The 26237-nt window shown below is 47.3% G+C and overlaps 1 protein-coding gene across 1 annotated transcript in view; it reads right to left on the minus strand.

The window, feature by feature from the left end:
- GDPD5 (glycerophosphodiester phosphodiesterase domain containing 5) overlaps window positions 1–25799 on the minus strand; it is a 168276-nt gene extending 142477 nt beyond the window's left edge. Inside the window, exon 1 of the mRNA XM_081910244.1 lies at window positions 25005–25799. The gene's annotated coding sequence lies outside the window, so the exon portion shown is untranslated. The remainder of the gene's footprint in view (window positions 1–25004) is intronic.
- Between the last annotated feature and the right edge of the window lie 438 nt (window positions 25800–26237).

Raw genomic sequence — 26237 nt, forward strand, 5'->3', positions numbered from 1 at the left:
GATAACCCGATAACCCGATGTTGGAAGGCTCAGGACAGACGAAATACAGTAACTTTCAAAATTCCCATCTATAAATACTGCCAACTTAAGCCGTCTTTGTTTTGGGAGCATGAGAGGCCTACACGCGCAGCTGAATACCACTTACGATGATCACAGCTCCCTCCCAGCCTCTTCTGTCATCTTTATCTCCAGGTCTGAGCAGGCACCATAATTGGACCGGTAATGGTGTGATAATGGCATGCTGCACTCACTGGCTGTTTACAGTTGAGATTCTGAAATATTTCACCTGGCGCTGGCAATTCCCTGCTCCTCACAGCCTCAAGAAATCCGACTTCCGCCGCTCGAATCAGCACCAGCGCCACACCCCGCCATTCTCCTTTAAGACCAAACTCTCTACAGTGGTACCTCGAGTTACATACGCTTCAGGTTACATACGCTTCAGGTTACAGACTCCGCTATCCCAGAAATATTACCTCGGGTTATGAACTTTGCTTCAGGATGAGAACAGAAATTGTGCTCTGGCAATGTGTCAGCAGCGGGAGGCCCCATTAGCTAAAGTGGTGCTTCAGGTTAAGAACAGTTTCAGGTTAAGAACGGACCTCCGGAATTAATTAAGTACTTAACCCGAGGTACCACTGTATTTAAATATACAGTCATACTTCGGGTTAAAGTCGCTTCAGGTTCAGTGTTTTCAGGTTGCGCTCCGCGGCGACTCGGAAGTAACAGAACACGTTACTTCCAGGTTTCACCGCTCACGCAATTGCAGACACTCAAAATGACGTCACGCGCATGCGCAGAAGCAGCGAATCGCAATCCACAGATGCGGGTTGCATTCTGCTCTGGATGCAAACAGGGCTCTGGAACGGATCCCGTTCGCATCTAGAGGTACCACTGTATATCTTTATTGTTTTAAAACAGATACATTTATGCCAGGAAAGCAAACCAACCACACAACAAACATACAGTGGTGCCTCGCAAGACGAAATTAATCCGTTCCGCGAGTCTCTACGTCTAGCGGTTTTTTCGTCTTGCGAAGCAAGCCCATTAGCGGCTTAGCGGCTATTAACGGCTTAGCGGCTTTAAGAAAAAGGAAACAAACTCGCAAGAACTCGCAAGACGTTTCGTCTTGTGAAGCAAGTCCATAGGGGAATTCGTCTTGCGGAACGACTCAAAAAACGGAAACTCTTTCATCTTGCACATTTTTCGTCTTGCGAGGCATTCGTCTTGCGAGGTACCACTGTACAATCAAATAAACAAACTATAAACTGACAAACAGACAATAGCAATATACGAAACAACACAATTCTTATAACTAACATCCTTTGCACTCCCAACGAGACTAATTGGAAGTCATTTTAAATTTCTTTTTTTACAAGGTTTACCATCGTTCACATCAAGACCAAACTCTCCTAAGTTTCCAGCCAGGTGACAGGTTGGAACAAGGGCAGATTCACGTTCTTCTATCTGCTTTTGACTTCCCAGGTTAGAACCATTCCACAAGCTGAAACTCAACCAGAATATTTGATCTTTGACAAGGAGGCACATCTGCACCTCCTTTCACTATGTATTCTTGTTTTTCAGGTGGGGAGGTGTGGGTAGCTGATCCCAAAATATAACCGCAAGCTTAACGTCCGTCAACAGCGCAGCAGCAAAAAAACCCCCAAAACCTAATGTTATTCTAAACGGCTAGTCTAGTGTCCAGGTCAAGTCAAAGTCCCACTCTATTCTGTCTTGGTCAGACCACACCTGGAGTCTTGTGTTCAAATTCTGGGCACCACAATTTAAGAAGGATTTTGACAAGCTGGAAGGTGTGCAGAACAGTTGAGGGAGTTGGGTATGCTTAGACTGGAGAAGAGAAGACCGGGAAGTGACAGGATAAAGTAAAGGGACCCCTGACCATTAGGTCCAGTTGTGGCCGACTCTGGGGTTGCGGCGCTCATCTCGCTTTACTGGCCGAGGGAGCCGGCGTACAGCTTCCAGGTCATGTGGCCAGCATGACTAAGCCGCTTCTGGCAAACCAGAGCAGCGCACGGAAACACCGTTTACCTTCCCACCGGAGTGGTACCTATTTATCTGGCATGCTTTTGAACTGCTAGGTTGGCAGGAGCTGGGACCGAACAATGGGAGCTCCTGCAGCCAATCAGAAGCCCTGCCAGACATTCGGCTTCCAAAAATGGTTCACAAACCAGAACACTCACTTCCGGGTTTGCAGCGTATGGGAGCCAAAAAGTTTGAGAACTAAGCTGTTCAAAAACCAAGGTACGGCTGTATTTTGTTTTAATGTGGCAGTTTTCGCATGTTCGTTTTGGATTGTAAACACCTCGGGGCAGAGACCCATTCTCTTGCACTCTTGTACTCTGGCATTATGCAGGGTTGCCATATTTCAAAAAAAGAGAGAAAATCTGAACGCAAAAGCTGTTGAGGGTTTTTGGTTTGGTTTGTTTTTGCCCAAAGTTGTTGAACTTTTTTGGCAAAATCACAAAATAATGTGTTATGTATTGAAGTTCTCACCCTGGGCCAGCAGGGGGATACTGTAGATAGTTTTCACTCAGGTCCACATATGCAAATAAGGGATCGAAAGTGACGTACAGTGATTGAATAGTTACAGAAAATGGTTACTGTTGCGTTGTAGCGGAGCTCTATATAAGCAGGCTGGCTGAACCCTTCAGTTCAGTTCTGTTCTGGCCTGTGAATAAACAAGAGCTGTTTGAAGAATCGCTGTGTCGTCTGATATGTTCACCCACAACTTAACATAATGTTTTCGAGCTATTTTTAAGGGAAATCACCCAAAACGACACAGCCAACATGAATTGCCACACGGCTGGACAAAGTGGAGGTGCGTTCATACTTCCAACTCTGACAAGGCAAGTCCAAGAGGTCAGGGAAGGAGAAATACTATACTTCCAACTCATGTCCTAACCCTGCTCTCAAATCACATTTCAACAGACTCATCATCGGAAAGCCATCGCATGTCCTCCAGCTTTGTAAATTACCGTATTTTTCGCTCTATAAGATGCACCAGACCACAAGACGCACCTAGTTTTTGGAGGAGGAAAACAAGAAAAAACATATTCTGAATCTCAGAAGCCAGAACAGCAAGAGGGATCGCTGAGCAATGAAAGCAGCAATCCCTCTTGCTGTTCTGGCTTCTGGGATAGCTGCGCAGCCTGCATTCGCTCCATAAGACGCACACACATTTCCCCTTACTTTTTAGGAGGGAAAAAGTGAGTCTTATAGAGCAAAAAAATACGATAATTGGGCAGGGAGAGGACCAGAAGACCAGCTCGCTACACCCGGTTCTTAACATTTTCTTTTCGATAAAGGAACAGAAAGCAGACACCTTTTAATTACGAAACAATTCTGAACATTTTCCAGGCAGGGGGAAAACAGAAGCCACTGCAAGGTTTTCCACAGATGTGAGGCAGTTGCCAACATTCCCCCCCCTCCAAAAAAACAACAACCACACAGCTGGAGAGGGGAGTTTGCTTAAAAGGAGGGGAGCTTTCAACATCCCTGACCCCTCAGTACACAGAAATGAAATTACTAAAAAGCTGGGCGGTGTTTATCCTTCCTCTGCTTCCTATTAGATATCATGGCCTGGCAAGCATTTTGTTATTACAACTTCTAAAAGGTTTTTTCCAATGCAGGCATGTGTTTATTTGTCGTTTGGGATCCATGCAACAATGTTTCGAGGGCACTGGGTCACAATTCAGTCTCCCCCCACTCCCTGCAGACCTTCTTTTGTTGTTGTTATTTATCCATTAAACTAACATCCATGCAATTGTTTTGCAGTACAGCGTTACCTCAAACTTAATCTGTTCCGGAAGTCCGTTCCAAAACCAAAGCGTTCCAAAACCAAGGCCTGCTTTCCCATAGAAAGCAATGCAAAACAGATTAATCCGTTCCAGACTTTTGAAAACAACCCCTAAAACAGCAGTTGAACATGAATTTTACTATCAAACGAGACCACTGATTCATAAAATGAAAGCAATAATCAATGTACTGTACTATACAATAAATAAGATAGTATTATAGATGATAAAAATAAAATTATTTTTTTCTTCCCTGCATTGATGATAGTCATTGTTTGGATGGGGGCCTTTTATCCATTTCCGCAGGCACACAATCAATCGATCAGTAGCTGAACTGGGTTCCACACAGTCACAAAAACAAATGAACCTAAAAAGCTTCAAAAACAAAAATGCAAAATAAATAGCAAATACAAAAGCGCCAAACTTAATCCGTTCCAGAAGTCCGTTTGACTTCCGAAATGTTCGAAAACCAAGATGCAGCTTCTGATTGGTGCAGGCACCCCGGAAACAATATCCGACAGCCGCATTGGACGTTCAGCTTCCGAAAAATGTTCAAAAAGCGGAACACTTACTTCTGGGTTTTCGGCGTTTGAGAACCAAGGTGTTTGAGTACCAAGGTACACCGTATTGGGGTGGGGTGTCATGATTTGTGTGACCATCTATGCAAAACGATACTGGTTTGTGCATGAATCACAAAGGTAAAGAGACCCCTGACCATTAGGTCCAGTCGTGACTGACTCTGGGGTTGCGCGCTCATCTCGCTTTACTGTACAGCTTCTGGGTCATGTGGCCAGCAGGACTAAGCTGGCGAACCAGAGCAGCGCACGGAAACACCGTTTACCTTCCCGCTGGAGCGGTACCTATTTATCTACTTGCACTTGACGTGCTTTCGAACTGCTAGGTTGGCAGGAGCAGAGACCGAGCAACGGGAGCTCACCCCGTTGTGGGGATTCGAACCACCGACCTTCTGATCGGCAAGTCCTAGGGTTTGTGGTTTAACCCACAGCGGTGCTAAAAGAGCCCTCTTTAGCTACTGTCTTTCGGGAAAGAACCCAGGGATCATCTAGTCCAACCCCTTGCGATTTAGGAATCACAGCAAAATAAAACCCTTAAAACCCTGGGCCTGAGCATCAAGCTAAAGCAGAGTGGGGGGTGACCTTCAAAAGAGGCAAAATTGTTCCTATTAAACCATGATTCTTAGCAATCCAGAAAAACAATTAAAGAAGAAAGTTAAGTATAATTGGGGGGAAAGAGTGATAGTCAATGTCGAAGAACTAAATTAACAGGCAATAGGAAGAAACTGTGTGAAAACAAGGGAGAAGAAGAAATGTTTCATCACTTTTGCTTCAGACGGGGATGGAATTACATTTGCCCTTGTTCTCTTTCGGGGGAGAATCTCAACAGCTAAAACGATAATATTACCCTAGGCGAACCTTCTGTCTCGGTCATTGCCTATTACGATATCAAAGCAAAAAATGAATAAATGGCAATAATTGGTATTAGAATTCACCTTGGGGACACAGCAAGAATTAAGACAAGACGAGTACATGATGGAAAGACAGAAGTGATTATCTTTTCCCAAATATAAAAGTGATTTGGCCAAGTGCGTCAACTGGATTTCAGAATGTGGAAATTCTGATTTACCTAAATTTGGGGAGAATTTGACAGAGGTCCAATTGCATAAAACGCCATGAGGAGAGAGCAATTTTAGAACGAATTATATAAAACAAAATTCCTTGATTTTGATCCGGCTGAGAATTTGGGATACATACAAAAGGCTGTTGTTGTGCCCAACTAACGCACCATTAAAACCAGAATTAGATGTTTGCAGAGCAGTGGGTTGGAGAGCCTTTCCAAGATTGGGGCCACCACATCCCCTTCAAAGGAACTTTATGGGGGCCACATTCAGTGGTGAGGAGGGGGCGGCACCAAAAGCAGACGGAGCCACAAAGTTCATTCGCTCACAAATCCTTCTCCGCCTCCATCAAGACAAACGAAAAGTATTATCAGAGTTCAAGGCCCGACAGAAAGGCCCGTGGCTAAGAAAAAAGAGCAGACTCAGATCTCAGGTGTGTGGATAAACCAGGCATAGGCAAACCCGGCCCTCCAGACGTTTTTTGGGACTACAACTCCCAGCATCCCTGACCGCTGGTCCTGTTAGCTAGGGATGATGGGAGTTGTAGTCCCCCCCAAAAAATCTGGAGGGCCGAGTTTGCCTATGCCTGGGATAAACTATGGAAGGATGTTGTTGTTTAGACGTTTAGTCATGTCTGACTCTTCATGACCCCCTGGACCAGAGCACGCCAGGCACTCCTGTCTTCCGCTGCCTCCCGCAGTTTGGTCAAACTCATGCTGGTAGCTTCGAGAACACTGTCCCACCATCTCGTCCTCCGTCGTCCCCTTCTCCTTGTGCCCTCCATCTTTCCCAGCATCAGGGTCTTTTCCAGGGAGTCTTCTCTTCTCATGAGGTGTTAGCCACCATGAGCCTGGTCTTGGCTGGGGTATAAATAAATATTATTATTATTATTATTATTATTATTATTATTATTATTAAAGCCAGAGCAGCTTTCTCCTCCCTCGTGCCCTCCAGATGTTTAGGACAACAACTCCCAGAATGGCCGTTCAGGTTGGGCAACACTGCTCTGGCAGGAAGCCTCAATACCAAGGCCAGGCGGTTCCTGCAGATCAGCCTGGGTGACTAACAAATTGAGACGACTGAGTAATGCATTTGCCAAAAAAAAGTCCACTACGCCTCTCCCTACGAAGCACATCATTTTCTTTCTGGTTTGACAAGGTCCTCAGATTCTTCAGCTGGCAAGGCCTCTGGGTGGCCTGATGTTTTGCCCGCAAGCACTTGGCATGCCCGTGGCGACGCAGTCACCCGTAACGGCCTCCTCGACTGAAATGCGGCTTTGGATACGCTCGCTGGGGCATTGTACAGCTGCTGCTGCTGCTGCTGTTCACCTCTGCCAGACGGGCTGCCTGATCTCTTCTCCCTAGAGATTTGTGGGGGGAGGGAGACCAGATCCAGGGCTTTCCTCACATGCAAAATGTAGACCCAGCTACCGAGATGCAGCACAGATCAGGCGGCAATAAAAAGGCAGAGGATTAATGCCTTTAAAAGCCACCTACGTTCTGTCTCCTGTTCTTGACCTCTGCATTCCCATGCCAGGAAAACAAAGCCCTAAATGGCCTCGGTCCAGTATATCTGAAGGAGCGTCTCCTCCCCCATCGTTCTGCCCGGACACTGAGGTCCAGCTCCGAGGGCCTTCTGGCGGTTCCCTCCCTGCGAGAGGCCAAGTTGCAGGGAACCAGGCAGAGGGCCTTCTCGGTGGTGGCGCCCGCCCTGTGGAATGCCCTCCCACCGGATGTCAAGGCGATGGACAACTACCTGACATTCAGAAGACATCTGAAGGCAGCCCTGTTCAGGGAAGTTTTTAATATGTGACATTTTAGTGTATTTTTCACTTCTGTTGGAAGCCGCCCAGAGTGGCTGGGGAAACCCAGCCAGATGGGCGGGGTACAAATAATATATTATTATTATTATTATTATTATTATTATTATTATTATTATTATTAACTTCGAAACTAGGAATTGGAAGCCACCCTCATGCAGTGCTCAAAATTCAATCACCAGGTGAAATATACTCGGAGTCGAGAGTGGATTTCATGCTCTTTAGTCAGCTCATAGTGGTGAGGAGGAATGGAAGTTCCCCCAGAATGTCTGCCTTATATACATTATTTACACAATGGGCCCCACGTGATTGGCTAATTCCGGGGTTTTCCTGTAGGCCAATCAGGTTGTAGATTCACTTCCACCTGGAGCTGGATTGGGTTGCTCCTGTGGACCAATCAAACTGCTGCATTCTGGATCCTATTGTTCTAGGACCAATCAGACTGCTGCATTCTGAATCCTATTGTTCTAGGACCAATCAAACTGCTGCCTTTTGGATGCTATTCAACTCAGTACATAATACCAGGCATGTTTCACTTCCAGAGCAGGTCCAGTTGTGACCATGTGGAGATTTCTGGGTGCCGGGTCAGCCAAATACAATTTAAAAACCTCTGCCTTAGTCCATGCTTAAGACCATTTCCATTTCCACTGCGTGCAATTCTCCTTCTTGCATATTGGAACGAGTGCACTGTCGCAAGAGCTAGCTAGAGTTGAGATCATAGAATCGTAGATCTGTAGCCCGTTTAAATAGGGTGTGTCCAGGTGGAAATTGCTGATAGCTCTATTAAAAAAAAACTCAACAACTTTTTTGTCCAGATTTTCGCCTTTTGAAATATGGCAAGCGTAAAATGTTTTGGGGAGAGGGGGATTACTGAGTTGTTCTTGCTATTTTTATGACGGATTTTGTTTTTTCATATTGTGATTTTATACTGCGAACAGCCCTGAGACCTGTGGGTATCCGGCGGTATGCAAAATTAATCATCATCATAATTAATAATTACAACAAAAACAAGCCTACACCCATAGCTTCACCCATTTCCCCCCTGGCTCCACTCAACTCTGCCCTGTGGCCCCCGGGAGTTCATGAATGCGGCCCTCGGAATGAAAAAGGTTCCTCATCACTCTTTGCCCAAAGAGAACTCTGATCAAGGCTGGGCTGTGTTTGCAGAGAAAAAGACATTTTTGAAAACCAGAGGCATTCTTGCTAGGTGTGGTTGGAGATGATATAACAAAGAGTGACCAGAAACTGTTTCTTTATGCTACTACCGCCGCGAGAATACTACTCTCACAGAAATGGAAGCAACATGAAAAACCCACAGTCGAAGAACAGCAGCGGAAACTCACGGAGTACGCAGAAATAGCAAAATTGACTGGAAAAATCAGAGAACAGAGCGATGAAGCATTCCAAAGAGATTGGATGAAATCTACAACATACATAGAAAAGAACTACAGTCATACCTCGGGTTACAGACGCTTCGGGTTACGCGTTTTCAGGTTATGGACGTGGCAAAACCCGGAAGTACCAGAACAGATTACGTCCAGGTTTCGGCGGTCGCGCATGCGCAGAATCACTCATTCATGCTTTGTGCATGTGCAAAAGCGCCGGATCGCGACCCATGCGTGCACAGACTGCAGGTTGCGAATGTGCCTCCCGCAAATAGACCTCACAATGTTTATCATAAATCCTTCGTTTTGGATTTAAGAATATTGAACAAACATATTACAACAATTGAAGGATGTACACGAATGAAATTTTGAATAGTATTCTTCCATAGTACACAAAGAATGTAAACATGACAAATGAGTAAATATAAAGAAACTATGGAGAAACCAGAAGGAGGAGGGAGGAGAAGTACAAATTCGTTTAGAGTTAAAGTATTAAGGTTAAAAGAAATAAGGTATGTACTATGTATTTAAGGTAAAGGGACCCCTGACCATTAGGTCCAGTCGCGGACGACTATGATGGCAAAATTTGGAAAATCTGTAAAACCAATAAAGATCATTTTTTTAAAAAAGACATTTTTGTGAATAGGATTCTCCTATTCTGCTTAGATGTTGAACCCATGGCAAGTGTTGGCCTTCACAAGGCCACCAACCAAAGGGAAAGGAAACCAGCCAGTGACATATTGAAATGGAAGGATCCTACTTGCGGCTTTCCCTGAAAGCAACTCTTACTCTGAAGCAAGCAAGCGCAGCCCCACAGCCGTCGATTTATCCCCCCCCCCTCCCAAAGCACAGAGAGGCAGAGAGTCACGGCACAAGGCAGGTTAACACAGACGTTCTTGGCTCCATAAATAACCTTGCAATCTGACAGACACGCGAAAGGATAACACGTGCCCCGGCTTAAGAATCAAGGCAAATTTGCTCATAAATCACAGCCTGCCTCTTTGCCCAAGGAGGCAGCAGATCGCTCTTCGGCACTCAGCCACAAAGGCAGGAGCTCCTTCCCAGATCCGATACGTCCAAATGGAAAAATCAGCCGAACGAACGGCAAAATTCACCGGATGAGGCAGAGCGGGGGGCAGGGGTGTCTCAGAATGGCAAAGCTTGAACGAAAGAGACAGCTTCACTCACAGGCACACACAAAAAGATCTGTTGCTTAAACAGGGCTGGATTAGAACCATGTTGTTGTTGTTGTTTAGTTGTTTAGTCGTGCCCAACTCTTTGTGACCCCCTGGACCAGAGCACGCCAGGCACTCCTGTCTCCCACTGCCTCCCACAGTTTGGTCAAACTCATGCTGGTAGCTTCGAGAACACTGTCCAACCATCTCATCCTCCGTCGTCCCCTTCTCCTTGTGCCCTCCATCTTTCTCAACACCAGGGTCTTTTCCAGGGAGTCTTCTCTTCTCATGAGGTGGCCAAAGTATTGGAGCCTCGGCTTCAGGATCTGTCCTTCCAGTGAGCACTCAGGGCTGATTTCCTTCAGAATGGAGAGGTTTGTTCTTCTTGCAGTCCATGGGACTCTCAAGAGTCTCCTCTAGCACCATAATTCAAAAGCATCATAAAGAAGGCTGATCGCCGAAGAATTAATGCTTTTGAATTCTGGTGCTGGAGGAGACTCTTGAGAGTCCCATGGACTGCAAGAAGATCAAACCTATCCATTGTGAAGGAAATCAGCCCTGAGTGCTCACTGGAAGGACAGATCCTGAAGCTGAGACAGTGTTCTCGAAGCTACGAACATGAGTTTGACCAAACTGCAGGAGGCAGTGGAAGACAGGAGTGCCTGGCATGCTCTGGTCCATGGGGTCACAAAGAGTCGGACACAACTAAACGACTAAACAACAACAACAACAATAATGTGGATGTTTATTTAAATCCTGCCATCAAGTCTATTGCCTTTCTTTGTTTCTGCAAATATAATATGAATGATTCCCAGTCTTTTTCAAAGTCTCTGTTGCCTTTTTCTCTTAGTCTTTCTGTCATTTTTGCCAGTTCTGAATAGTTTGTCAACTTCTCTTGCCACTGTTCTTTAGTTGGTATTTCTCCAGTCTTCCAATTTTGTGCATTCAACATTCTTGCTGCTGTAGTGGCATACATAAATAAAGTTCTCATTTCTTTTGGTATGTCTTGACCTAGAATACCTAATAAAAAGGCTTCTGGTTTTGTTTTTTTTAACAAAGCTAAACCTTGCTGACCCCTGCTCTACAACATCCTTTTTGAGATGAGGAAACCACCTGGCGAGATTTCCCCCAGCATATACAAAAAGCTTGCTTTCCAACGGACACATTTTCAAACCGGATGTGAAAGTTCCTGGGAATCTGAAGCCAATCTATACATTCCGTGCCTTCCCTTTCCCTTCCTTCTACAAAAACTCAGCGCGCACACAAACAGGTTCGTCTGACCGCAACTCACTTGGAGCTTAATCTGAAAGGACAGGATTTTCATTAAGAGGTTTTTATTTTAATTCACAAACCCCCACTTATTTATTTTTTTAATGATTGCTTTTAATATTCCAAAAGCATCCTCCCTTCTGCATGGCGTAAAGGAATAGGATCTTATAGGAAAACAAGGCAGCCTGCTTAAGACGGCAGATGTAACGTGCAGAAACAGAACATCTCTGACTCTCGCTTGCTGCAAAAGACAAAAGCCCTCCTTCTTTGCCATGCTAACTCCGGTTCCTTTCCCTCCTCTCCAAAAGCAGGCAAACAAGACAGGATTTGTGGAAGCCGCTGCAGATAGATTAAGCCCTGCTGCCTCTAAAAATAGGAAGTGCTTCAAATCTGGAGAGGGCAAAGATTTCAGGCGTGCAAAGATCCCAGTTTGCCATCTGGTCAGAGACCAGAATTCCTGCTGTAGCAAAGAAGAAACAAGATAAATGGAGTTTGGTACAGCTGGGAAACATAGAAATTTGAAGAGCTGACTTTCGTTTATCTGTTGCATTCAGATCTCACCTCTTCTCCAAACAGTGCCCGAAATTAGCCAGGCACATATTGCACCTGGCTATCGGCCACCTGCAACCAAGTGATTGATGCCCAGGGGCCAGGATTGCTTCTGATCTCTCCATCCAGGGATCATTGGATCCGGACAGTTTTCACACTCTAACACCCCCATCCTGTACCATTCTATCGGTCGTATTCTATCTGCACAATCAGAATGAATTTCTGGAACCAAATTGCTTTTTCTGCGCAGCCTGATTATTATTTTTTTTTTTAATAAATATTTTATTAGGTTTTTAATAAACAAATTTCCACTTTCAAATACATACTTCCATAGATCCAATGGACTCCCCCCATCTCCCGAGCACTGCATTCCCTGTGTAACCAAAACCTCAGCAATTTGTTAACTTATTTTATACATAACAATATGTCTTCCATTTTATCGTGTTATCTGATGTAAACATTTCAATAGAATTGCATTAATTTTTAATTTCCACACAATAAAAATATTTCATTACCTCACTTCTGTCTTATAGTGTCTTATTTATCAATCCAGAAATTTGCCGATACTGAAGCTATACCTTCCTAGAAAGGAGCATTTTTTAACATTCATACAACTTATAATGCTTTTTCAAATAGTCCTTAAAATTTTCCCAAACTTCCTCCGTTTCTTCTTCTCCCGAGTCTCGAATTCTGCCAGTCATTTCAGCCAACTCCATATAGTCCATCAGCTGCGTCTGCCATTCTTCCAATGTGGGTAGATTTTGTGTCTTCCAGTGCTTTGCCAACAAAATCCTCGCTGCTGTGGTAGCGTACATAAAGAAAGTTCTATCTTTCTTGACCATCCTCTGGTCTACCATGCCCAGAAGGAAGGCCTCCGGTTTCTTAGGTAGGGTGAATCTCAGCACCTTTTTTAGTTCATTATGTATCATTTCCCAGAAGGCCTTCACTTTCGGGCAGGTCCACCAGAGGTGTAGAAATGTCCCTTCCTCTTCCTTACATTTCCAACATTTATTATCGGACAGGTGATATATCTTTGCAAGCTTGACTGGGGTCATGTACCACCGGTATATCATTTTCATAATGTTTCATAATGTTTTCCTTCAAGGCAATACATGCCGTGAATTTCATTTCTGCGCAGCCTGATTAGGAGCAGTCGCCATTTGGGAAAAGAGGTCGGGATAGGCCAATCGAAAAACAAACTGTTTGGATCAAGTGATTTTTCTTCTTTAGGTTCTCAAAGCTCTTAACCTAGCTCCAGGTTGCCAGATGTTCAACTGAGAATCAGTCACAGTCAGTCCGTCATTTGAAAAACAAAAACTTAGTAAAAAATTGAACAAACAATAATTGTTGGAAATGTGGGGTGAAAGAAAGCAGTTTCTTTCACATGTGGTGGTCATGTGACAAGGTGAAAACTTATTGGGAAAACATATACAATGAACTAAAGAAGATCTGTAGGTACACGTTTTTGGGGGAAAACAGAGTCATTCTTGTTGGGAATGGTGGGAGAGGATATTAATAAGAATGACCAGAAACTGTTCCTATATGCAACAAAAGTGGTGTGGTTATTGCTGGCCCAGATGTGGAAACAGCAACAATTGCCAACAGCAGTACAAGGTATGCAGAAATAGCCAAATTAACAGGGAAAATTTGACAACAGGGTGACGAAACATTTCAAAAAGAATGGGAAAAATTTATGTCATATATAGGAAAGATAAGGTGAAACAGTGAAACCAGTAGAATCAAAATAAACCTCATAATGGGAAAATACAAAGAAATTTACTGGACAATAAGAGGAAGAAGTAAAAATGTATGATGTGACCAATGTAACTAATAGTATTTGTAAATGAATATAGACAGACAACAAGAATTGTATATATAGAAAGATTTATTTGTTTACAGACATTTTATGGACAAAAGTGGAAGAAGAAGAACTATATACAAAATGGATAAAGACAATGCGAAAAGTTAGAGACGACATAAAAAAGCCGGAAGGAGGAAGGAGGGAAGTCAGCTCTTAGGACCAAGTACAAATGTAAAATGTAATGTAATATGTGTATGTATAGTACGCAACTAAATAACTAATAAAGATTATCTTGCAAAAGAAAGAGGCTAGACATTCCATTTTGGCGACTGTAACCTTGGTTTAAGAAGCTATTTGGGGCCTAGGTTAAATATCTGAGTTTCTAACACGGCCTCCAAGGTGCTCAAGGTGGCCGTACATTTGTTCTCGTCCCCACAACAGCCTTGTGAGGCAGGTTAGGACGAGAGAGACTGCCTAGGCCAAGGTCACCCAGTGAGCTTCATGGCCGAGTGGTGATTCGAACCCGTGTCTCCCAGATCCCAATATTCTTCTAACCACTACACCACACTGGTTACGTGAAGTTGCTCTGTGGCAGGTTGCACCAGAGTGCATTAAAAAGTCCCAAACACCGCGAAGCATTTCGGCTTAACAATGCATTTTAAAAATATGCTGCTAGATACATTACATTAGACTGTTAACAGTTTCATGCAAAACACCTGGTATGGGTGTATAAATATGCTAAAAAGCCTATTTAAGTAGAGAGGGGGAATTAATAGCTGTTCAGATGCTCAGTTGTGGGTTGGTGGGGTAAGAATACGCCCTCTCCTCTTGCATCGTATATTTGGTGCCTGCCCCCGAACCCATTTCCCTCTAGATTTCCCTGCTAAGTCCCATCAATCAGGGTTTATTGGGATGCAAGACACATATTCCACTTATGCTCATACACAAACAGCTGTGGGCTTAGGAAATTTACACCCAGGGAAATGGAGCATCTGTTCCATTGTGCTAAAAAAAAAAGGAAAAGTCAGATTTTCAAAAAAAAAAAAAAGGAGGGGTGCAAAAGCTAAATGGGGAAAACATGGAGGAATGTTGCTTTGAGCAGAATGCTACATCGGGTCCTCCCTTAAAGAGGACACGTATTGCGGTGAGACCTGGACAACCGACACCCTGTGTTGTGGGTGGGTATGATTGGTCAGCCACAACACCCAATTGGTAGGTCCCTCAAAGCTGGGTGCAATCTGGCCAATGGGACGCAGTCCAAACAGTTCGAGGGACCTATTTATGCCCATGCACGTGACCCAGAGCTTCCCCTTTCGGCGCATGCATTCGGAACACCCGCCCACCTCTCCCTACTTTTAGGGCTTTGCGCTTGACCTTGCTATGCCGTCGTGTGTCGTCTGTCGTTGGGACAGGGGCATGGCAGGAATTTTCCCCCACTTGGCTGATGGGCTGTTGCCATTTGGGTTTCGCCTACCGCATAGCAAATCGTCACACCTTGTAAGGTTGTGGATAGGCTCTGGTTCAGGTGATAGGGATGGGAGAAGGCTCTCGCCATCCGTATGTGAAGGGCATTCCGTTAAAGGAATCCAGGGACTTGGTGCTTTGGTCAAGCCCTGAGAGGGGGCTGTGCCCGTGCCGGAGTCCAGGGGTGGCAGAGTGAGCCCGTTCCCGGCTTTCCGCTTATCCAGGTGTTCACCCTTGGCTGACCTATGCTGGTGCCACGGGTCAGCGCTACCTACATGGCTGGGAGCTAGTCGAACCAGAGTCTATACAACCAGTCACTTGCTGTAATCAATAAAGTTGTGGCCTAAATTCTGCCAAACACCAAACCAAAAATCTGAGTCAAGTGTGAATTTATTTAGGGGGGATGTTTCTGGGCCTGAACACGCAAAAGAAGGATACTGTAGAGTTGGGGAAAGTTCAGAGAAAGGCAACTGAAATAATTGAGGGGATGAAGTGACTGCCCTGTTTGTTACAGCAACTGGGAATTTTTAGTTGAGAGAAATGCAGAGTTAAGAGGAGACCGGGAAAAGGTGTACAGTATAAAAATTATGTATGGTGTGTTGTGAAGAAAACTTTTTTATGCCCCTTGGGGACATGCAACAAAGCTGAACACTGGAAGGTTCAGGACCCGCACATCGAAGTATGTCTGCACACAGCGTGTAGTTAACCTGCGGAACTCACCGCCACAAGGTGTACTGATGACCAACTCGGATGGCTTTAGAAGCGGATTGGAGAAATTCGTGGAGGATAAGGGTGTGTGCCACATCCGAGTGGCAGAGCGCTAGGCCTCAAACGCCAGCCAATGAGTATTGCAGGTTGGGAAAGCGCCGCTGCACCTCAGGTCCCTGCCTGGGCGTTTCCCACAAGGCATCTTCTGGCCCCGTGAGAGAACAGGATGCTGGACGAGACAGGCCTTTGGACTGATCCGGCAGGCTTTTCTTATGTTCAAACACAGAGCTGTTCCAGAGTGAACGCTCTGCGTCAAAGCTGCCAAAATCTTCGCTTGGTCATGAGCTGAGCCTTCGCCAGCAGCCAAAGATGACAGCATTTGCAGTACAGGATCATCATATAGGCAGTTGGCTGCAGTTGCCACAATGGAATGTCTAGGCATTTTTTTGCAGTGAGGTTGTTTTGTATATTATTATTATTATTACTACTACAGTGGATGCTCGGGTTGTGAATGTGATCTGTGCAGGACTCACATTCGCAACCTGCAATGTTCGCAAAGCGCAGTGGTGCGTCTGCGCACAAGCAGGTTGCGATTTGGTTTCGGCAGTCCGTCACCCAAAAAAACGCAACCCAAAGCGTCTGTAACCCATGGTATAACTGCATTATTATTTCTATACTGCTTTCTATTTCCATACTGCTTTCTAAGAAAGAAAGAAAATCTCAAAGTGGTTTACAACCCATTAAAACATCAAATAAAACAAATTCAAGCTTTAATAATAATAATAATAATAATAATAATAATAATTTATTATTTATACCCCGCCCATCTGGCTGGGCCTCCCCAGCCACTCTGGGCAGCTTCCATAAAAACCAAAAATACAGTAAAATATCACACGTTAAAAACTTCCCTGAACAGGGCTGCCTTAAGATGTCTTCTGAATGTCAGGTAGTCGTTTATCGCTTTGACATCTGCTGGAAGGGCATTCCACAGGGTGGGTGCCACTACCGAGAAGGCCCTCTGCCTGGTTCCCTGTAGCTTTGCTTCTCGCAATGAGGGAACCGCCAGAAGGCCCTCGGAGCTGGACCTCAGCGTCCGGGCAGAACGATGGGGGAGGAGACGCTCCTTCAGGTATACTGGACCGAGGCCATTTAGGGCTTTAAAGGTCAGCACCAACACTTTGAATTGTGCTCGGAAACATACTGGAAAATATTTCCGATCCTTCCCTAAGAGACATGTTGCTTTCCTCTGTCACCAACCCAAAGATCACGACGTGGTCACAATTGGACCCATGCCAGTAGCAAAACATGCCTGACACCTGGCTAAATTCTAACACTGATCACAGGTTCCCCAACAGTGTTAGAAACTAGCCAGGAGCTAGGCGCATTTTGCGACTGACGTGGGTCCAATTGCGACCACGTCGAGATTTCTGGGTTGGCAGGTTGGCAACTGTCAGCTCCACCTGGCTGGTCCCTCCAGATTCCTTAAGCAGGTCAGAAGAAGAGATTATTTATTGCATTTATATCAAACCTTTTTCTCCAAGGGGTACATCCCCCCTCCTCAGTTAATCCCTACGACGACCCTGTGAGGTAGGTGCAGTGGCTGATTCCAAGGTCGCCCAGTGAACTTCAGGGCAGTGTGGAGATTTGAACCCGGACCTCCCAGGTCCTAGTCCAACACTCTAACCACTACACCACACGGGCTTCCCAGAGTCCTTCTGCTATGGCACAGCCCTATAAATTAAGTAGGTAAACATGGGGGAAGCAAAAGGTCACTCAGAGAAGGATCTGAAATATTTTCCTGGAAGCTTGAATTGGTTTTATTTAGGATTGCTTGATTTGATGTGTTTTTATGTGTCACAAATTGTTTTTGGTTTTCTTTAAAATGTAAAGCGGTATAGAAATGAAATTAATAATAATAATAATTACCATAATAAATTTCATTGTAGGAAACAACAAATCAGTCTAACTAGCATAATTTATATTCCCGATACAGTGGTACCTCGGGTTAAGTACTTAATTCATTCCGGAGGTCCGTTCTTAACCTGAAACCGTTCTCAACCTGAAGCACCACTTTAGCTAATGGGGCCTCCTGCTGCCGCCGCGCCGCCGGAGCACGATTTCTGTTCTCATCCTGAAGCAAAGTTCTTAACCTGAAGCACTATTTCTGGGTTAGCGGAGTCTGTAACCTGAAGCGTCTGTAACCTGAGGTACCACTGTATTGAAATCAATTATAAAACTTATAAAGAAAGAAATTAAAATTATGTTGTGGTTGTTTGTTTGACTTCTCCATTATTTGCTTGTATGTTTGTTTTCCCATAAATGTATTTACTTTAAATCAATAAAGATATACTTTTAAAAACGGGGGGGGGGGGGATAAATTTCATTGTAAAAAGGGGGGGGAAATAGCACCTAGACATTCTGTTGTTTCTTCCGTAACCTAGGTTTAAGGCGCCATTTGACAAGAAGCTGATATATATATATATCCGAGTTTCTAGCACTGTATCCCAAACCCTCCCCTGCAGGGAAGCCCATTTGGAGTTAGCTCAAAGCCATTTCCCAAGTCCTCCGCCACCTTTTAAATGCCTGTATCAGGTAGTCCAGTTTCACACCCATCTGATGGATGAACAGGGGGTCAAAAGGCTGAAAGAGAGCAGTTACCAAAGGCCACCCAGCGGGCGGAAATCTCTGCTTAGCCGAAGTGAGGATTTAAAAGCTCACAGTTCAATGTTCTCCCTCTCTGCGCGATGCCACCGTGCAGTTATTTAAGGACAGGCTTAGAGCAGATGAGAAAAGGAATCCTGAGAAGAAGGCAAGGCATTGCCACGATTTTTTTTTCTGCAGCTCCACGCACACGCAGGCCCTTCCTAATTTTCCACCTCTGCTCATTAATCCGATTTCTTTTATTTCCTTTGGACAGCTCGGGAACGCTTCATTCCCAACCCTTCATATCCACCGTGTCAATAGGATTCTTCCAATCCATTACAAGGCAAGTGGAGCACTTCGCTTTGCCTCGCTCGCTCCACGGCTCCCAGGCGAGCTCGGAAACCTCCAGTAGAAATACGCATAGGGTCGAGGGCATGGGAGCGACAGGCGCCTGCAAATGGAGCCTGGCTGCCCAATTTCTCTGCAAAGGGGTCCTGTTGCGGAAGAGGCAAGCTGATTCTTTAATGCAAGCGAAAGCCGACCTCTTTGCCAGTAAGACAGCGGGGGGCGGGAGCTCAAAACATAGATAAAATTGTCAGTTCAAAAGAAGAAACTGGTGTACACAATATAACAGCATGTCTCATCAGGCATGCCCAAACGATAAGGTTTTTGGCAGGCATCGAAACCAGGGCAATAAAAGCACAGGCGTAATATCAAGTGGCAGGGAGTTCCAGAGGGACAGGGGCTGCCACATTAAAAGAGAGATTCCTTGCAACATTATTCGGCCTGGAACCTGGAGTAGCTGCCACCCTCTGCTCCGGAGGGGGCTTTGGCATAAATCACATCCCTTCACCGTCCGCAGAACCAGCACACAGGTCCCACCTTTGCCAACATCTCCCTCCCTCCTGCCCTGAGAGAGAAGTGCTCAGATCTGAAGGCGCTTTCAGCTGTAACACCTCCATGGTGCCACCAGCTTGTCCTAGCAATCAGGCTTATTAAGACATTAAGGAAGGCTCTTAATTGCTCGCGTTGACCCAGCCCACTCCTCCTGGCTAGGCTGATGAGGTGCCATTAATCTTGCTCAGGTGGTCCAAGATATCCGTACAGATAACACCCCCAACATCTGTCTCCTGAGAAATCTCTACAGTTAGAACTGGATATGGAACAACTGATTGGTTCTAAATTGGGAAAGGAGTACGGCAAGGCTATATATTGCCTCCCTGCTTATTTAACTTATATGAAGAATTCAGCATGCGAAAGACTGGGCTGGATGAATGCATAGCCGGAATTAAGATTGCCGGAAGAAATATCAACAACCTCAGATATGCAAATGACACAACCTCGATGGCAGAAAGTGAGGAGGAATTAAAGAACCTTTTATTGAGGGTGAAAGAGGAGAGCCCAAAATATGGTTTGAAGCTCAACATCAAAAAAACGAAGATCATGGCCACTGGTCCCACCACCTCCTGGCAAATAGAAGGGGAAGAAATGGAGGCAGTGAGAGATTTTACTTTCTTGGGCTCCATGATCACTGCAGATGGTGACAGCAGTCACAAAATTAAAAGACGCCTGCTTCTTGGGAGAAAAGCAATGAAAAACCTACACAGCATCTTAAAAAGCAAAGACATCACCTTGCCAACAAAGGCCCGTATAGTGAAAGCTATGGTTTTCCCAGTAATGTATGGAAGTGAGAGCTGGACCATAAAGAAGGCTGATTGCCGAAGAATTGATGCTTTTGAATTCTGGTGCTGGAGGAGACTCTGGAGAGTCCCATGGACTGCAAGAAGATCAAACTGATCCATTCTGAAGGAAATCAGCCCTGAGTGCTCGCTGGAAGGACATATCCTGAAGCTGAGGCTCCAAGACTTTGGCCACCTCATGAGAAGAGAAGACTCCTGGAAAAGACCCTGATGTTGGGAAAGATGGAGGCCACAAGGAGAAGGGGACGACAGAGGACGAGATGGTTGGACAGTGTTTTTGAAGCTACCAGCATGAGTTTGACCCAACTGCGGGAGGCAGTGGAAGACAGAAGTGTCTGGCGTCACGAAGAGTCGGACATGACTCAACGACTAAACAACAAAACACCCCCAAAGAAATCTGAGGAAGACTGCTTTAAGTTCTATTTAGGTGTCAAGCAGAAATTTTAAAAGAAACACAAACCAAATGTTTTGACTTTTACAAAACGTTGTGGCTGGGGTGGAGAAGCAGAGCAGCGTTCGAAATTCACCAGGCGTGTTTTCCAACCGACTTATCAGCCACTGGCTCCCGGGTCGAAAGCCAGGTGCAAAACGCGCCTGGCTAATTTCGAACAGTGCTGGCAGCACACAGCCATGCCGGTTCAAGATGAAGGTGGGAGCCGTAGTTCAAAACAGGAACAGCGCCAGTGTAGGGCAGTGTCAGACTCAGACCTGGGAGTAAGGTAAAGGTAAAGGGACCCCTGACCATTAGGTCCAGTCGTGGCCAACTCTGGGGTTGCAGCGCTCATCTCGCTTTATTGGCGGAGGGAGCCGGCGTACAGCTTCCGGGTCATGTGGCCAGCAGGACTAAGCCGCTTCTGGCGAACCAGAGCAGCGCACGGAAACACCATTTACCGTATTTTTCGTCCTATAGGGCGCACCGGCCCATAGGACGCACCTAGTTTTTTTTGGGGGGGGAATGAATAAAAAATATATATTTCCTCCCCCAGCCGCGGCTGCCGCCCCAACCCTTTCACACGCCTGCCCGAAGTACGGGGCACCCTCCAGAGGGCTCTGCGTGCTTCGGGCTGCAGGCTGCCGCCCCAAGCCTCGCGCGCCCGGCGGGACCGCACGCCCGGTGCGCAAGGCTTGTGGACACTCGCCGGGGCTGCAGGCTGCTGCCCGCAAGCCTTGTGAGCCCACAGGAACTCCCGGGCTTGCAAGCCTTGCGGATAGCTTCAGCGAAAGCCTGCATTCGCCCTATAGGACGCACACACATTTCCCCATCATTTTGGGAGGGGAAAAAGTGCGTCCTATGGGGCAAAAAATACGGTACCTTCCCGCCAGAGTGGTACCTATTTATCTACTTGCACTTTGACGTGCTTTCGAACTGCTAGCTTGGCAGGAGCAGGGACCGAGCAACGGGAGCTCACCCCGTCAACAGGGATTCGAACCGCCGACCTTCTGATCAGCAAGTCCTAGGCTCTGTGGTTAACCCACAGGGAGACCAGGGTTGAAATCCTCACTCAGCGGTAGAAAGCTCTTTGAGCGTGTCCTTGGGCCAGACCATGCCTCTAAGCCTAACCTACCTCGCAGGATTGTCGTAAGGGGGTGCAATGGGCAGGAGGGAGAACCATGTGCTTGAGGTCCTTGGGGGAAAGTTGGGATATTGACGTGATCGATAATAGAACATCTGGAGGGCACCAAGTTGGGGAAGGCAGACAGGGTAGCTAACAGGAAAATAAATTGCACTAACAAATGTCAAGGGAGATCTCTTTTGAGCTTGGGATATTCCCGCTGGCATGGAAACATCAGCTCCCCGCAAGGATGATCGCACATTTGCCTCAAGACTTCTGTGCAAATTCCCACGAGGGATTTGCACAGGTCACTGTGGAAACGCTATAGGCAGATGTGGCCTTTTGGGTAGAGGGTGAGACCATCGCGGCCACCTCTCCTGTCCGGATTCGACCAGGGAGTGCCGGGGGAGAAGAGAGACAAATAGTTCCGTCCTAAATTAAGTGAAGCAGAGATTTATGGCATGAGTGGAACGAAGTCAGCCGAGCGAGCCAAGAGACGCTCGTCCAAGACGTCGGGGAAACATTAACTTCAAAAATACACATTCCGCTACAACCCTGGACACGCTGAGCATCAGTTTTAATGGCAAGCCAGTTCCAAAACGCTTTGGCAGAAGGGAGCAGGAAGATGAGGGAGGCGTATGAACTACCGTATTTTTCGCTCTATAGGGCGCACTGGACCATAGGGCACACCTAGGTTTTTTTTGGGGGGGGGGGAAATAAAGGGAAAAAAGCCTGAGCTTCCCCCGACCCCAGCCCCCAGAACAGGTCCGGGAGTGGTGGGAAGCGCTGCGGATAGCTGCCTGAAGCCTGGGGTGCGCAGCGCTGCGCTCCCCAGGCTTCGGGCTGCAGGCTGCTATCTGCAAGCCTTCGGAACAGCCCAGGGGCCGCCTTCCTTCCTAGGCAAGCTTTCAGGGGCCACATGCAGGTGGGCAGGGCTAGAAGCAAAAGTGGGAGGAGCAAGAAATTTTCTCATGCATCCATCCCTATTCTCCATCCAGGCAAACAAGGAATATCATCCTCAGAGTGCAAGGACAAGAGAAAACACTCAAGAAATTGTGTGGAGAGAAGAGGCAGGGCTGAGGACGGAGCGTGGCCTTGAGGGCCACAAGGCCAGAGCTTCCCTATCCCTGACACATGGTCCCTTACCCAAAGCATGAGTGGATCTCACACTCGTCAGATCCGCTTGGCACTTTTTGCTAGAACCCCAACATTTCTATTTTCCCATTTGTTGATTATTATGAAATAATCATTTATTTCATCATCATAATAATCATTTGTTGATTATTATTATTTTGGTGCTGGAGGAGACTCTTGAGAGTCCCATGGACGGCAAGAAGATCAAACCGATCCATTCTGAAGGAAAGCAGCTCTGAGTGCTCACTGGAAGGACAGATCCTGAAGCTGAGGCTCCAAGACTTTGGCCACCTCATGAGAAGAGAAGACTCCCTGGAAAAGACCCTGATGTTGGGAAAGATGGAGGGCACAAGGAGAAGGGGACGACAGAGGACGAGATGGCTGGACAGTGTTCTCGAAGCTACTAGCATGAGTTTGACCAAACTGCGGGAGGCAGTGGAAGACAGGAGTGCCAGGGGGTCATGAAGAGTCAGACACGACTAAACGACTAAACAACAACAATGTCGTGATTGCGTTTCAGTTTATGTAACCCACCTGGGCAGGTGACTGTAGGATGAAGCACAAAAGGGAGGCCAGAAATAGAAAAATAAATCAACAAACAGCTCCCAAGCACCAGAGGGTGAAAAAGATGTTAGGGGCTTGCAGACTGTTGTTATTTTCAAGGCAGGGGAAGGCGGGCAAGGAACCAATCACAGAATGGGACAGTCAGGTTGAGCAGTTATATTCAATTGGGAGGCCTCGCACACAAACCCGCTTCCCTCCACAAAAAGATTGTCCTTTTTTCTTTTTTGCTATTACGGAAGTGATGGGGAAATGCAGCAAAAAAGGTGGAACAACACTTGTTTGATGCAACTTCGTCTAACCTCCCTGCGAACGTATCAGGATAAACGCACAATGCACAGATCACCTGGAAGCAGCCATACAGTTAGAAGGAAAGAACAGGGTGTGGCCAAAGAACCTCCTGAACCCTAGGAATTTGCTTCCAGAGCTCCGTTCATCCCTGCTTCACGGTAGCATAAACAGAGGCCACAGCCGCTCCATAATTTTTAGAGCCCTCTTTTACCACAGCCAGGGCTTCCCCCAAAGCATTCTGGGAAGTGTAGTTTGTCAAGAGTGGTACGCCTTGGTGGAAGACCCCTATTCCCCTCACAGAGCTACAACTCCCAGAGTTCCCTGGGAGAAGGGACTGCCGGCTAAACCTCTCTGCAAATTATATAGCTCTGTGAGGGGAATAGGGGGTCTCTTTACACCTCTTTGTAGCCTCAGCAAACTACAGTTCCCAGGATTCTTTGGGGGATGCCATGACTGCTTAAAGCAGTAGCGTAGTGCTTTAAAGGTACAGAGCAGATGTGGTCAGAGACAACAAGTCCTAGCCCCAAAGCACTTACATTGTAGATTTGGGCAATGAGGAGCCAGAGATCTTTGACCTACGTTCGTTCATTCATTTAAATGGTGCAGCCCGCTACCCCCACCCCGTGCCAAAGAGGATGGGTTGCCACTTTTTTTCTCCCAGCAGAAGTTCAACTAGGAAAGGTTTTCCCCGCCAGGGTATTGGGATCTGAGGGGGTAAGGAAGAGGGTGAGCTGCACCTGATGAACATCTACCTCCCGTGCAACCAACACAGCACAAGAGACTTAGAGGAATGAAAAGTAGTCGATCGCTTTACTCAAGGGAGGTGGCACCATCTTCAGTACAGCCCCTCTCAGAGAGGATAATTCACATATAAACACAAACAATGCATATAGCCCACCACAACCCAAAGACCAGCGGCAAGGAATAACAAGATACAGGAAGTTGGGTGATCTCTCTCCTGTTTTGTTTAACAAAAAATGCACCTGAGAATGCATTCCTATGCATGCCCTACTTACTTCGGAGTAAGCCCCACCGAAGGCAGCTGTACCTGCCTACCAGCAAACTTGCATAGATAGAACGGAGTTGAAATGAGATCCGCAGCCACTCCTAGGGTTGCCAACTTTTAACCTTGCTTCCGTGGCTACACCGGCACAATTCCGCCTCCAGCGCTTAGCAGGCTACCCCGGCCGAGCTCCTCTCAAAGCCACAGGAGCAGAACCACCCGGGCAAGTTGATAACCCGAAGAACCTCACACTTGCGCGTATCCAAGCCGCGCGTTAAGGAGCGCTTCTTCTGCGCTCCAGGGCAAGCCACTAACACCGGGGTTGAAAACAAATATTGCGAGGCTCGATTCCACAGACCCCATAAAGCGCCCCCTCCCCAACCCAGCCCACCTCCCCGAGCGCGCAAAGAGCCTGAGCGCGAGGAGTCCCCGGCGCGCCGGATTTTTGGGGAAGGGGCGCGCAAACCGCGCCTGGGCGTCCCGGAGAGGCGCCGCGCTTACCTTGGCTCGCCTCGGTCGAGAAACGCCCCGGCTCCGGCGGGCACTTGTGGGGCTGCCTCGGCGCCTTCCTGCTCCCTGGGCGCGCTTGTGTAACCTCGGCGGCGGCGGCGGCACCTCGGTGCCTTTGGAGAGGCGAGGCGAGGCGCGCCGGGCGCAAGCGACCCTTGGCCGGACTCTGCTGTGTTCCTCTCCCGCGCAGCGGCGGCCCTGCGGGACCCAGAGCCGGGGAAGGACAGGGAGCGGCCGGGCCCGTCTCTTGCTTCTCTCTCTTTCCCCCCCGAGGCTCTGCGCTCCGGGCAGGCGGCGGCGGCGGAGTTGCCGCAGCGCCAAGGAGCGGAACAAAAGCGAGCTCTCCAAGGCGCCCCAGCCGTGCGCCCTCCTCCTCCCTCTTTCTCCCTTCTCCCGCTTCTCCTAATCCCGGCCGGCTTGGCGGCGCTTCGGCTACCCGGCTCGAGTAGCCCCGGGCTGGGTCATCGCGGCTCCGAGCCAGCGGGCTTCCAGGACGGCCGAGAGAACGGCGTCTGCTCCAACCCGGGCGCCCGAAGACGAGCGAGGCGAAGGAGGAAGCAGAGGCGGAGCTCTCCGCGCCCGGACCCGCCCAGCCACGCAGCCAGCCAGGAAAGCGGGGACTATAACGCAGTTCAGCCCCGGGACCTTTCTTTCTCCCCGGCGGGAAGGTGATTTTGGCCCGTTTTCAGCCAGGAAAGGGTCACGGCAGGCAGAGAGTTCGGGGAGACCCAGCCTTCAGCCCCGGCACCTTTTGGTTTGGGAACCGTTCGCTTTCCGGTCTCAGCCAGGTAGGGAAGCGTTTGGTTTCCAGCAGCATTCAGCCCCTGGCAGTGGCGTAGCGTGGGTTGTCAGCACCCGGGGCAAGGCAAGTAATTTGAGCCCCCTAACCCGTGGATTTGCGCCCCCTAACCCTAACCTCCAGATGTTGCGCCCCGGTGCGGCCGGCCCACCCTGCACCCCCCACGCTACGCCACTGGCCCCGGGATCTTATATTATTAAACGGGGGGGGGGCGCAACTTGAATAAAATATTGGGGGGGCAGGTAAGCCTAAGCCCCACCCCACATAATCGATCACAAGACACGGCGCACGCACACTATTTGAATGGCAATGCCTATTAACTGTGGGGGGGAGCTGTCCCCTCCAAATATTTTATTGGGCAGCCGAAGGGACCTCAACCCGTGGGAGTTGGCTTCTATTAAAACTGTTATGTACTGTTATGTTCT

The sequence above is a fragment of the Podarcis melisellensis genome, assembly GCF_964234715.1.
Source record: "Podarcis melisellensis genome assembly, chromosome: 4".
Classification (NCBI taxonomy): domain Eukaryota; kingdom Metazoa; phylum Chordata; class Lepidosauria; order Squamata; family Lacertidae; genus Podarcis; species Podarcis melisellensis.